Genomic DNA, 13,438 nt, shown 5'->3' with positions numbered 1-13,438 from the left:
TTCTTTCAAATTAGAAACTCCTTTTACAATGATTTTGTACTGGTGCAGTCCTTTACCAGTACACAGGCTGCAACCTGCAGAGAGCTACAACTCTCTCTCGTTTTCCAGTCTTTCCTGGAAGGGAGCTACAACCCCCTACTTCTTTTCATAAAGCATCAAATGATCATCAAGTACATGTAAGTTACACAGTCCACTGCAGTAATCAGATCAACAATAACAGAACTAACCCAGAACACCTAATCAACAGAAAAATTCAATCAACAGAAGATCTTAAGACAGATACGCAGTTTTTCCTTCTGTGGCCTGCGTCGCTACGCACTTCACCTTCTGCTTCCCTGCGTATATCCGCAGAGATCCTTCTGTCGCACTGCGTGTCCAGGCACTGTTTCTTCAACCGCTCTGCGTACCATTACTGCAGGTACGCACCCAGAGACACTATCACGTCGTGTACTGTTATGCAGGTACGCACCTAGAGATACTATCGCGCCACGTACTTTTACTGCATGTACGCACCCAGAGATACTATCGCACCGCGTACTTTTACTGTGTGTACGCACCTGAACCTTTGTCGCTCTGCGTACCCACGCAGTTCTCCTTCTTCTGCTCTGCATACCCACGCAGCTCTCCTGTTTCTGCTCTGCGTACCCACGCAGTTCTCCTTCTTCTGCTCTGCGTACCCACGTAGCTCTCCTGTTTCTGCTCTGCGTACCCACGCAGATCTCCTATTTCTTCTCTACATACCCACGCAGCTCTCCTGTTAAACACCTGCGTACTTCTGATTAGGGCCGAATTGGCAGTCCACCAGAGTGGCACAGTTGCTCAGATCTGATCATGCGCTTGAGAGATCACCCTTCACAGATTCGCTTTCAACTTCCCTTACATATAGATCAAGCTTTTAAGACCATAACCCAATATTTCAGATCTTAAGATATTCAATTGCAAAAGATGCTTAGCCAAGTGATCTCCTTGGCTTTATATAGGTAAGCTCCTCCTAAAATCATGGATCAATACCACGAGCCAAAACCATAATAACACAAATACCATCGGCTAAATACCAAGGGTTAAACATAAGAAACCCCACGTGTGCTTTTCTCTGCCTTGAAATGAGTGCACTGGGGGTATGCACCTCCTAAACGGCTGACCTGCGTGTCTGGCCGCGGTCCCTTCACGGTGTACCTGCAGGTACGCACCTTCTGAACTAATCTCTTGCGTACTTCTTAATTTTCAACATATTGAGAGCCTTGCCACGGGTGTTGCCATCAAGTACAACATCTGTAACATATAGCCATACCAGAAACATAATGCCAACAGGGGCCATATGTTATCAAAGAGATTATAGATGCTGGAGCAGTTCAGCTCATGAAGTTGAATGGAGATCCATTTCCAGGAAGGGTAAACGGAAGCTGATTAAAGCCATACACTGGGGATCTGACCCAAAGACTACATGACGATAGCATAGTCTTAGCACTCGAGGTAGCTGCAAGGAGGCGCGGGACTATAAACTACATTGCTCGATTCATAGAGCTACATGAGAGGGGGTTTGCGCGAAAACGAAAGTTGTCACAGTACTAGAAGAAGCACGAAGGGAGCTGCGCTATGGAGGGAGAGACTGTGCAGCGCAACCAGTAAGTAACCGTTACAGTCACTATTCATGATTTGACTGCCAGGAGATGGTTAAGAGGAGCGACGGGGAGGGGGGTGTCATTTAAGGCAATTAAGGCTGAATTTAAGAGTGAAATCTTTGGAAATCTACTGCCAATTCAGCATTTATGAACAAATTTTTGGGGGAACGGTCAAATTTGAATTTGAATTTGCCTATAAATTACATGTGGCTGTCCAACGAAAAACACTTTGAATAATTTTAATTTCAGTGTTCAACTATCGATTGTTTATGAATCCTCAGGTTTACACTGATTTGGTTACTAGTTCTATATTTGACAAGTTACCCAAGGAAACCCAATGGTTTATCCTCAGCACGATGACTGGAGCAGGAGAGACTTCTAGTACTAGAGGAGATGTCACCTCTGAGGGAGCTGCTCCAGAGGTGATGAGCATGGAGACTCCAGTTGCAGTGCTTACAACACCAAGGTCACCTAGGGTGAAGCCTACGTTGGTGCGGGATGTTCTCATACACAATAAGGACAAGCAGAAGAAGCCCATGTCATTGCGTGAGTCACTGTGGAATCATGTAGCTACCCAGGCCTAGAAGAAAGACAAACTGAGCACAAAAGAGAAGGGGAAAGTGGTGCATTTGGAGGCTAACGAGGGCGTGGAGGACATAAATACTGAGGGGGTGAATCCAATATCCAAGTTTCTGGATTATATCCATCTGCGCAAGGGAAAATTGAAGGTCCCTCAGGACCCAGATGTAGGAAAATTCCTCCTCAGTACACCCCTGGTACCAGAGAATATCACTTTTAAAGGTCTATGCTTGGCGCAGATTCCCCATCTCAAGCTAGAAGATTAGGATTTGGAAGACCATGAGAGGTTCCCCCACTTGGCAACATAAAAATACATGAAGAGGGTTTTCTACAAAGAATCAGGTGTCACCGCACTGGAGCATGTGGAGTGGATTCGCGGAGTGAATCAGTCGGGGTTGCTGAACTTGTTATGGGTGCCCCACTACCACCACTCCAACATCAACTTAATTGTGATCAAGCAGTTTCTAACCTTGGTGCATGACGGTTGTTTGTGGCTAAGCACAACAATCCCCATCACTGATATTTTGATCCATCATATCATGTTGTTGCCACACTCAGGGTTGAATTTGGCCAAGGAGTTTGGCAGAAAGACGAGCGAGCACGACCTCGCAGTGAAAATGAAGGATAAATTCAATCTCTAAAAGAAGCCGCACGGGCACTCTATAACCTCAATCACCGAACCCACAATGAAGATTTCCACTTAGATCCTTGCAGGCAAAGTTATGATAAAATGTCACGTAGAGGAGGTTCCAATGCCAGTGGTTTCTTTGGTTGCACAATGTGTGGAGGGCATACAGTTCAACTGGACGCGCTACCTTTGTAGCGAGTTCCTTGAGAACTATCATGAGGTGTAGGATGAGAGTAAAAAATTCCACTATTCGTGGTTTTTGCTCTCCATTGTGCTCATCGCTTGGGATCTGCCGGAGGATAGTCAGTTTCCTCTTATGGATAAGGATTAGCCAGAGGCTGCACAGTTTTCCTCCCTATGGGCAACAAAGGATGTTGTACATGTCACAAAGACCAAAGTCTTCTGGGTACTGATGGAGGCGAGCATTCACATGCCCATCAACCAAAACTTTCTCCAACCATGTTTGAGCAGCTATCAGGGTACGCAGAGTTTAAAGCTGACAGAGGAGAATGAGCAGTTAGAACAGGGCGGTGGTGGTCAAGAGGAGCAGAGCACTCCCTTCTGAGTCAAAAGATACAGAGAAAAAGGAAAGGAAGGGTCACGAAAGAAATCAAAAGTGACCAAGCCGTCGTTGGACCCAATTACTCTGACAGATGGTGACCTTGATGAGATAAGCGGCAAGGTACGTGATACTACAGAAGAACTGCTACAACAGTTTAAGTAGTAGCAACAGCAGGCACTGAGCACCATTCAAAAGGATCTGCGCGAGCTGCAAATTCAAACGAATAGGATCTAGGTAGGAGTAGGGTAGATCAGCGTTGCATCAACAAGTTTGGCAACGGGGACCACTCAGGTGGCAGAGATGGTTCGATTGCTGGATCTTCGGGCAACCACACTACCAAATGGATCCTTTAGCACAGAGACGGCTACTGACAAGGCCATAGTGAGTTCTTTGAAGAACATCGGCATCAATCGGGCCACACTCCCCAATGATAACTATACACACTATAGGAAGGGGTGCTAGCAGAGTTCAGATATTAGAAGCAGCGCATGCTCAACCTCATCAGTGAGTATAGAGTGAACAACGAATAGATATTCGCTTAAAAGTCAAAGTAGTTGGAGGAACAGAAGAAAACTCAGGCGTAGCATGCCCAACTTGTAGCTGCGGTGGTAGAAGCCTCTCGAACAGTCCCTGAATTGCATATACCAGAGGAAGCACCATTGGAGGTGAAGATCAGAAAGCCAGTTGCAGGTGTGCATGATGCCAAGACAGAAGTCGCCAGAGTTTAGTTTTAGCTAGACCTGAAGATAACAGAATTGGAGTTGAATTCATAGCCTTCAACTCTTCCAGAGGTCAGGGAATAGCGCAAAGTTGTTGTGAAGGATGGAGTCGCGATAGTGGATGTCGCGGTGGTAGACTACACCACGCTTTTTGAGCAGGCAATGGAGGTAGTCATGGCTCTATAGGAATATCCCACCCTGTAGCTCTTGAATATAGAAGTGCGCGAGCTCCAGACACAGTATGATGAAGTAAGGGCAACGATATCCACTGTTGCTACTGCACAACACCTTGCTAAGCTGTAGGAGGCAAAGCAGTTTCTTACATAGGTGTCAACAATGCAGAAGAAAGAGCTAGTCCTCAAGGCCATATTGTAGCCTTGGTTGGATGAGGCCTGCATCGTCTCTGCCAAGATTCAGGAGAAATTGGAAAACTTGTAGAGTACGCAACAAAAAATCCAGCAGGATAGTGCAAGACCAACCATAGAGTAGCTGGTGGAACAGATCAAGCAGGAAGCCACGTAGAGCGCAGCTGAGGTAGCAGTGGCACAAGTGGAGTTGGGGGATCCTCGTAGTAAGATCTCCAAACTAGTAGAGTGACTCAAGGGCAAGTCACAATCTTTGTGTTCGGGGTCTGTTGAGATGGGGTCCCCTAGGGTAAATTTTGGGGCAAAAGCCAAATTTTTGTTGTATAAATATGTAAAGTCTCTGCAATTTGTGGTCACGGAGCGCGTAGATAATTAAAGAGTCATAAATAGTTTTACCCTTCTTTTATGTAAGTATAGTCAACTTTTGAATATCTACCCATGGTCCGCGGAACATGGGATTGTATAAATAGGTGTGCCTTAGGATGTCTAAGGAAAAAAGTAATGAAGTTTGGTCTATGGGAGAAGTCTAAAGGGTTAGCGAAGAAGAGTAGGAAGAAAGGCTCTGCAAATGTGTGCACAGAGGCCTAGAGTAGAGTCCAAAGCTGAGTGCGTAAGGAAGTCTTGAGTCCGTAAGCTTAACTTAATATTAATAAAGAAGATTGTTGTAGAAATACTCATGTTTATCTCTTTACTTCTGTTTATATGAATAGGCCTTATGTTATAATGCGTTTATGAAATAATGATGTGTTGATGTGTGACTTTACATGATTTATATTTTTATATGAACGCAATATAACTATTTTAGCGAATATTACCTTATTCTATATTGAATTTATCGAACACTTAGACTGACCAGGATAATTGTCGGGATAAGTGTAATCTCTAATGTAAGTAGCTGATTAATCTGTTCAAGGTTCGCAAAAGATCGCCAAAACCTTTGCGGAGGTTTAGAGGTTGATTAAAGGGAGTTATATTGATAAGACATAAAGGCTTATCAGTCTACGTGAAAGCATATTTAGGGCATAAAATGACATCACACTCATCTCTGGGTGCGGAAACTTGGTTCCAGTATCCCCCCATACTGCTTCGGGTGACACTTCAATCTGTGCTTCGTGGATTGATGCCGAAAGGGCCAGTAGTGTAGGGATTTGTTTGGTGCAACTAAATCTGAACCTGGGTGAGGACCCACTAAGCCAACATCCTCCCTTGTTGTATGCTACAAAAATGTACTTGGTTTTAGATTCATCCATTAGGGCTACTTGTGCCATTTCACTATGTTCGTTACAATTTACATCACTTTTATCTTCATTGCTTGCATAATCATCCTTCATCTCTTTGTCTCCTTGTTGTGCATGCTTCTAGTCTTCTTTCCTATCTCCTTGTGTTGAACTCTCCTTATAAGATTAATCCACATCCTCTCTCTTTAGCTATTCTGGTTCATCATCTTCTAATAATTAACTGTTGTATTCCTTTTCCTTGGTGGAAACGTTTTGGCAAACTCCATCATCTTCAATGCCCACATACACACACTCACACAAGTCCTTATTTTAAAAAATATGAAACTCTTTGACCTCTATAGATGCTTCTAAACTTTCCAAGAATCTCATTAACTCATACCAAATTTCCTCTTCTTCTTTAAGCATATTGCCCAGCTTTGGTTCACAAAGAGGAACTGTTCCTTCAAATAATTTTGGTATATACTCAGTTTCTCTAAGTCTCATTTCTTCTTTCAACATGGAATTTAACCTCTATCTCAACTTATTTACACATAAATACTTAATAGGCCATATAACATTCTTCTTCAGTTTCCTTCCATTCTTCTAGTATTCTTCAACTTTCTATAGTAGTATCATCAATACACTCAATTGGATCTTCATCTCATCTATCTCCCTTTCAAATTTATCATCACTCATCCTGTTGTGGCTTCTTCTGGAACCTTTTTCCTAATTGTTCATAATCATATCTCTCTCTCTTTGTCTCTCTGAGCAACTCCATACTCACTACGAGCTTCAAATAGCCTTCCTCTGTAGCAAGCCTCTACACCTACTTCCCAATACCTAACCAAGCCTTCTCTTGAGCTTGAACTTTTGGTATTTAAGGTTCCTTCTGTTAGAACCTCTAAAGCACTCCTTTATCTAGGCTACTGCATTGTTCACTTCCTCTTAAGATCTTCACTCACTCTCGTACTTTGGACAACTCTCCCCAATTTACAATCGTGGAGTTGTCTCAACAAATTCTACCCAACCACAACTATAAGTTGTTCTCTTCTCTATTACAACTTTCTTGTTATAAGGGTTGCCACAATTTTCTTCACTCTCTCTCTTTGTTGCTATCTACATACACAATTAAAATTATAATGATTGGATCTCATTATATTTGTGTTGTAACGGCTACAACAACCCTCCAAAATTTTTCCTTAGTGTGTTTTGGAGCCTCCCTGCCAACCTTTCACAACACTTTGTCTTGCTTCATCAAAGTACTCAAGATTCAGTGTTTTCCTCGCACAAAGTTAGCCTGTCAATCACAATTGATTCATTCTCCTCACAGGTTGTTCACCCAGACTTGGTCCGGTTGCAGGCTAAGAATCTTCCCCTTGAAAATTTTGCATTTCTGGAGGGTAACCTTCCTTCCCTCCAGAAATTACACCAATCCTCTCTGGCAGCCTATTGAGCTCCAGGATTGTGCAATCCTAGAAGCCAACACTCCTAGCAGGATTTGCAAAATTTCCCCAGCAGAGCTACTTAGCCCAAGATTTGCACAAATCTGGGTAGCAATCAGTTGCTCTGCCAAGAACTTCTGCAAATCTCCTAGGTAGTCACCCTAGCTCCTAGCCAGAAATATGCATTTCCTTCATGCAATCAAATAGCCTCTTGCATGTGCAGTTGAGTTGACTGGTTCCGTTCGAGGCCGAGAAAAGAATACTTTCATGCATAGAATGCTTCTCCTAAGGTAGCATGAAAAGGAATCCCTTGTCTCAGGGATCTATGTTTAGCAGTTGGGGGTTACATGCAAGAAGCCATTCAGAAGCCTCCCACCAAGTGTCCCTTCCCCTATATTTGTGGCATGCACTTCACAACCTCAATGTTATCAAAACTCATCAACCGGACACTGTAGAGCTCATTCCTCACATCAACCTTGCAACTCTAACATCCCACATCACATCTAGGAGCAGTCGGCACATCCAGCTCAGTTGTTTTAGGGTAAGCCCGCTTCCCATGCCTTGTGTTTCATTTCTATCGCTTTTTGTGTTTTCACTTGTGGGAGTATTATTTGCTTGATTTCTTTGAACACTTGTTTTCGTTTACATGTATACTAGCTTGTCCTAGCTCTGTTTCAGTTTTCGTCGCTATCTCACTGTCGTCACATGCATGAAACTGTTTTGCACGAATGTTTGCGTAATTTGTTTGTTGAATCTTTCATTCATGTTTTAAATGCACTGTCAATCATTTCTACTATCACTTAGTGTCGCCATGCATTTACTATATTAGTTTCTTTCAGTTTCCCGTCTGTGATTCAGGCCAACCTTGGTCTCGACTCTGTCTTCACCAAGGCTGCATTGCACAATTTGGGGAAGGAAGGCTCACCTTCCTCTCCAAATTTGTGCATTCCTGCCCAACATTGGCCTCTAGGACTATTTTGCACATTTCTGGAGGAGAGTGGTTGCTTGGCCGAAGAAATTGCGCAAATCTGTCCCAAGGCCAGTTGTCCTTCCCAGCTGGAATTTCACATTGCGCAATCCCAACAGTCAACAGCTAGACTGGACTGTGCATTGCATAGTTCCAACAGTCAATCAGTCTCCCAGCAGCCTGACTATGCCTTGTGCACTCTTGGCAGTTGGTCTCTCGGCCTCTTGACCGAAATTGTGCAACCTTCATGATCAACCACACAGGTATGTTTCAAATTAGTTCTCAATGTTCATTTTGGCTTTCGACTGACAAATTGCTTGCCATGAGTGTTTCCATGTCCCCGGATATTGTAAGTGCTCATCTGCCTCTCAGTAGTGTAGGTACAATGGTTTCCAAGAGAGCAGGGTTGAAGACACCGTTTAGAGCACACTTGGAGATGCAGTGGATCAAGTGTCTATGAGCTTGCTTACTCACAAAGACATCAAGTTGTTCATAGACAAGGACATCAAGTAGCAGCATCACAGTGAGCAGCATCATGAACAATAGCTAAAGGCAACATACCGAATCCAGCGAACGCAGTGAATGCAGCAAACACAACAAATGGAAGAGGAAGGTTGTTGACAACACAAAGGTGGAAAAAAGTTGCAAGATCAAGCAGATCCACTGATAATGAAAGCAACTTTGGAGACTCAGGCTATGAGGTGACGGCGCGACATGAAGATCACGCGAAGACAGAGAATGGAACAAAGAAGGAGTTGCATGTGTCGAAGCAGCAACTCAAGGAAGAAAATGAAGCTACATAGATAGATGAATGAGTTGCAGAAAGATAAGGAACAATCGTGGGTGCAACATGCACCCACAGATGAAACTGCGCATGTACAAGTTAGAGATCCATCCTAGTATTTGACACGGAGCAAACATGGTGGGAAGTGTTTTTGATCACATGCAAGGGATTCAGCAGCATGCATGTCATTGTGCGCATGCATGCAATCCAACCCATTCAGCACACTCACTAAGGCAAAGACAAGAAGCAAGTCCAACTGAAGCTAAACATGTACTTCAACAAGTTGATGCACATGACCACCAACACACACTTAAAGATCAGCACAGACACTATGCATCAGTGTGTTGTCGGTTCATCCACACCCAAGAAGACCATGTGCATGTTAGCAGATGAGTTGGATGAAGGAGCCAAACCAATGCACTGGTTGCAACAGAGGCAAGATTTCGCTTCAGCAAGATGTCACCATGAGGTGCATGCACACCATCACAGACGACCAAGCTTGGAATCATCTCACCACCTTCACCATCACAAGCATGTTAAAGAGTTGGTCTCATCACAATGGACTGAGTGTCAGTGATGTCTTGCATGGCTTGCTCAAGCCATGTTGTCTCACATGAGTACATGTGCATTGTAATGTTGAGTCATGTCAAGTGTAAGTCAAGTGGCAATAGTTGGATGTAATAGTCATAGAGTAGGTGAAGAGTCATGAGAGTAGTTGAACTATCACAAAGGGGAATGTCAAGGGTCACCCCACCCTTTGCTATAAATAGTCCCTCATAACTCATTGTATGGGCTTTTGGTCAGCCAAGTTTCTATCAAGACTATCTTGAAGAAGGCTTGGACAATATTGTAATGCGCCTTGGAATCTCCAATGCACGGAGCTAGTACATCTCTTTAGAGGAGTAGGCGGATGTGGCTGTAATGTTTCAGTAATGGGGTTAGCAGGTTTACATGGATGTATTGTATGATTGGAACTTACAATTTTATATAATAAGAGCCAACACATTTTCATGCATATGTTGTTATTGTAGTTGGAATACTCCAATTGCCTTAATGATATATGTTGTTTAACTTACATATTTGTGTATGAACTGATTCACATGCAATTATATGAATCTTGTTGCAAATGTGTTGTATATGTTGTTAATGTTGTCACCATTCGTGTCGACTGCTCTGCCAAACACTAGACAGACCTTTCACATGAACCTTTCTGTAACAACCGCTGCACTCGTTCGGACGTGAGTGTTGTATGTGTTATCTTACCTTGTATGTTGTGACTACCGCATCCGAGTGGATTGCTCCGCCATAAGCTATGTATGTCCTTTGTGTTGTGTGTTCTTAGCTGAGTTGGGACTAATCCCTTTCAACCTGGAACTCACCTTCACCCTTTTCTCCCCCCTTTGTGTTAGAAACTCTCATAAATCTTCCTTGACTTGCTGCAGTAGTCACACACTTGCTACTGACAGAGTTATCCTACTTGCCTTTGTGCAACATCGCAGTCAAGGCATTACATTACGACCCACTGCTGGGACTTCTACACCAAACGGTCTGAGATATAATTAGGACTTCTTACCGGGGAGATCCTCTTGACATGTTGGTGGGTCTAGCACCGTCAACAATTTGTAACCCCAATATCATTTAAGTTCTTCACTTCATACTCCTATAAAGTTTCTTCTACCACTATTACAAACAATTTTTCCAAACTCCTTCTCTTTGATGGAATTGTTTCACTCTGTAGGACTTCATCATATCTTGTCTCTCTTATGCTCAAGATTTTTATCCCTCTTTCTCAAGCCATCTACTTAGTGGATTTTCTCAATCTTCTACCTCTACATGCTCTGATTGCTTTCTTCCTAAGAGTGTTATTGTGCTATGATTGTTGGCTTCAATATATTCACTACATAAGACTTTTATCCTTATTTAAATTTCTCTTATTACAAATTTCAATGTTCATTAGTTTCTAAAGAGTATGATTCTTATTACAAATCCCACATTCATACATTTTTGGAATGAACCATGTCTGGTCTCTTTTCTTTTAAGATTACACTTTCTCTGAATTTGTCCTCCAAGATTGGTCCTTTCAATCCTTCATTCTAGCTACCAATATCCTATCATCACAACCACTTGCTTTATCTCTCAATCCCAAGAGCATTATTGTGCTCTAATACCACTTGATGCAGGAAAACATGATTAATTTTCACTTACTCTTTCCATCACAACTATGTCCATGATAGTCATGGCCCAAGATTGCTCCTCTCCAGATGAATTAAAACTATGGGTCAGGGTTCTATCTACCCATGAAAATTTTGTTGTGTTATCCTCATAGTTTCACATAATGTCTGACAAATGTCGAGACCCTTCTCCCCTACACTTAACTCACATCTATGAGATTTTCCTTTGTACCCTTGTCTTACAAGCCATTTTTTCATATTTGCTCAATAGGCTTCAAAACGGGATCAATCAACATCTTGGAACACTTTGTCATAATGCCTTCACATAGCCATAAACATCACTTCTCCAAAAAGTCTAAATTTCTAGGACAATTAGCTCAACAACATTATTTTTAGCCCCAATGCACCTTGCCAATCATTCAACGCATGATGCATACCTGAGAACCAGCGTTGGTCAACACTTGTTGCTCCCTTCTGTAGGTGCGTTGATTCTAGAAATTCAGGAAAAATAAAAAACATTTCTGAAGCTTCCTCTTCCAGAAGCTTCCAAGGTAGTTTTAACTATTTACCATAGATATAGAGCTCAAATTCCTATTTGATCCTATCTTGGAGACCTTATCTCTTATCCCTTGAACACATCCTCTCCTCTTAATTGTATCTCAACCCTAGATTGGTAGTTGGATAAGAATTCCTAAACTACCACACTCCTATAAATTCACTGCCTCCCATAAGGTCTGGATTGGACTTTTGAGTTTTATAGTGCCCTCATGTTGCTGCTTTGACCCTAAAGAGGTCACCATATTCGTGCATTAGTTGAGGTGTGTTTTGTGACAAGGAAGGACAAGTCAAATTGGGGAGACATCTACAAAATCAACTTATATTTATGGTTGTAAACTCTCTCCTATATTTGTCAATACAAAAAGTATCTTGTTTTCCTATATTTGTTGTGTTATGTTTGCACTCATGTATTTCAATGTCATGCTGATTCATTAAATAGATATTTTAGATTATGCTACGTGGATTGTGGTTTCTTTGCTTGTTTTATCCATGTGTGCAGGTTCTAATTATAGCACTTGGATCAAGAGTTGGAGCTTACAAGCAAGGATGAAAGAAAGGCTTTCTTCAATTATAGGTAGGCCTCTTTCCCATTCTCTAATTTCTCTAAGGGAGACTTGAATATTTTTTTATTCTGTTGTTCTAAATCAAGCCACTAGATCTAGGGAATTCACCCTTTTTCCGCAATTGTGACTCCACTGGGGAACGATTCTTCCCTTAGTGGTTTCCTTGATCTTAGCATCCTTTTCACCTCTTAAATTGACCTTAATTAAATCACTCAAACATTGGTTGACCTTATGAAAACATATTTTTGAGCTTGGTTGGGTTCCTTGGGTCATGTTTTGACCAAAAATGCCTCATTGCACTCCCTATTCTGAGACATAGCGCTTCAACTGTTGGGTGTGCGTTATATTCTTTCCACGATTACTCCATGCTTGTGAGTGTGGTAGCCCCCCTTGTACGTTGCGTCTAGCGCAATAGGGGGGTCACAGGGGGTAAGCAGGGGAGCGGTAGTCCCCCTACATAGGCTCCAGGGCAATGCCCCAGGAAATTGTTTTTGGACCCTATATTAGGTGGGCGGACCTACCTATGGTTTTGTGCATGGATTTCACACATGGTTTTGGGCATGATGGTTTTCTGTCCATGGTATTTTGTAGATCCGATAAGGGAACTATGATTATGTTCTAATCCAGGGTTAATAGATGCTTTAGAATGTATATATATGTATTGTAACATTGAAAGGAATATAATGAAAAATACATCGGGTAGTCCTGGTTTTAGGATCTAGGGGAAAATCTCTGTGTATATCTATTTTATGTTTTATGCTCTCGCCATTGTTTATTTTCTGATTTTAAGAATTCGTTTGCAGGTAATTTCTGTATGGGGTTAAAACCTACATCAACACACATGTTCCTTCTTTGTACTTGTGCTACAATGCACTAGTGTCTTTTTTGCACCTGCGTTGATCTTGTAGGATGATTTTTTTTTCATTCCTTAGCCTTGCTCCTCATTCTGATTGAGTTCAAAAAGTTTTCTTTGTGTATTTGAGTTTTCCTTTACCTCTAAAAATCCATCGTAATGTTTTTTTTTGTTTTATTAGCCTTTGGTAAATATTTCTTTGGTTTTTTATTTTTCTTATCAATTAGGTGTTTTTCCAATTTTTTGCTTGATCATTGATTGGATTGAAGAAATTGATATTACAATCGTATTTTGTGTGATTTATTTTATCAGTGATATTGCCGCCTCTTAGTTTCATTGCATTTGCAAACTAAGAGGAAAGAAAATAAAAATCTCACCATTATGCATATTATGCATTGAATTTAGGGT

This window comes from Pinus tabuliformis, chromosome 7 (assembly GCF_031772625.1).
Source record: "Pinus tabuliformis cultivar Carrire ecotype Pingquan chromosome 7, CPIR1, whole genome shotgun sequence".
NCBI lineage: Eukaryota > Viridiplantae > Streptophyta > Pinopsida > Pinales > Pinaceae > Pinus > Pinus tabuliformis.
The sequence above is the reverse complement of the archived record's forward strand: the minus strand, read 5'-3'. Positions refer to the sequence as shown.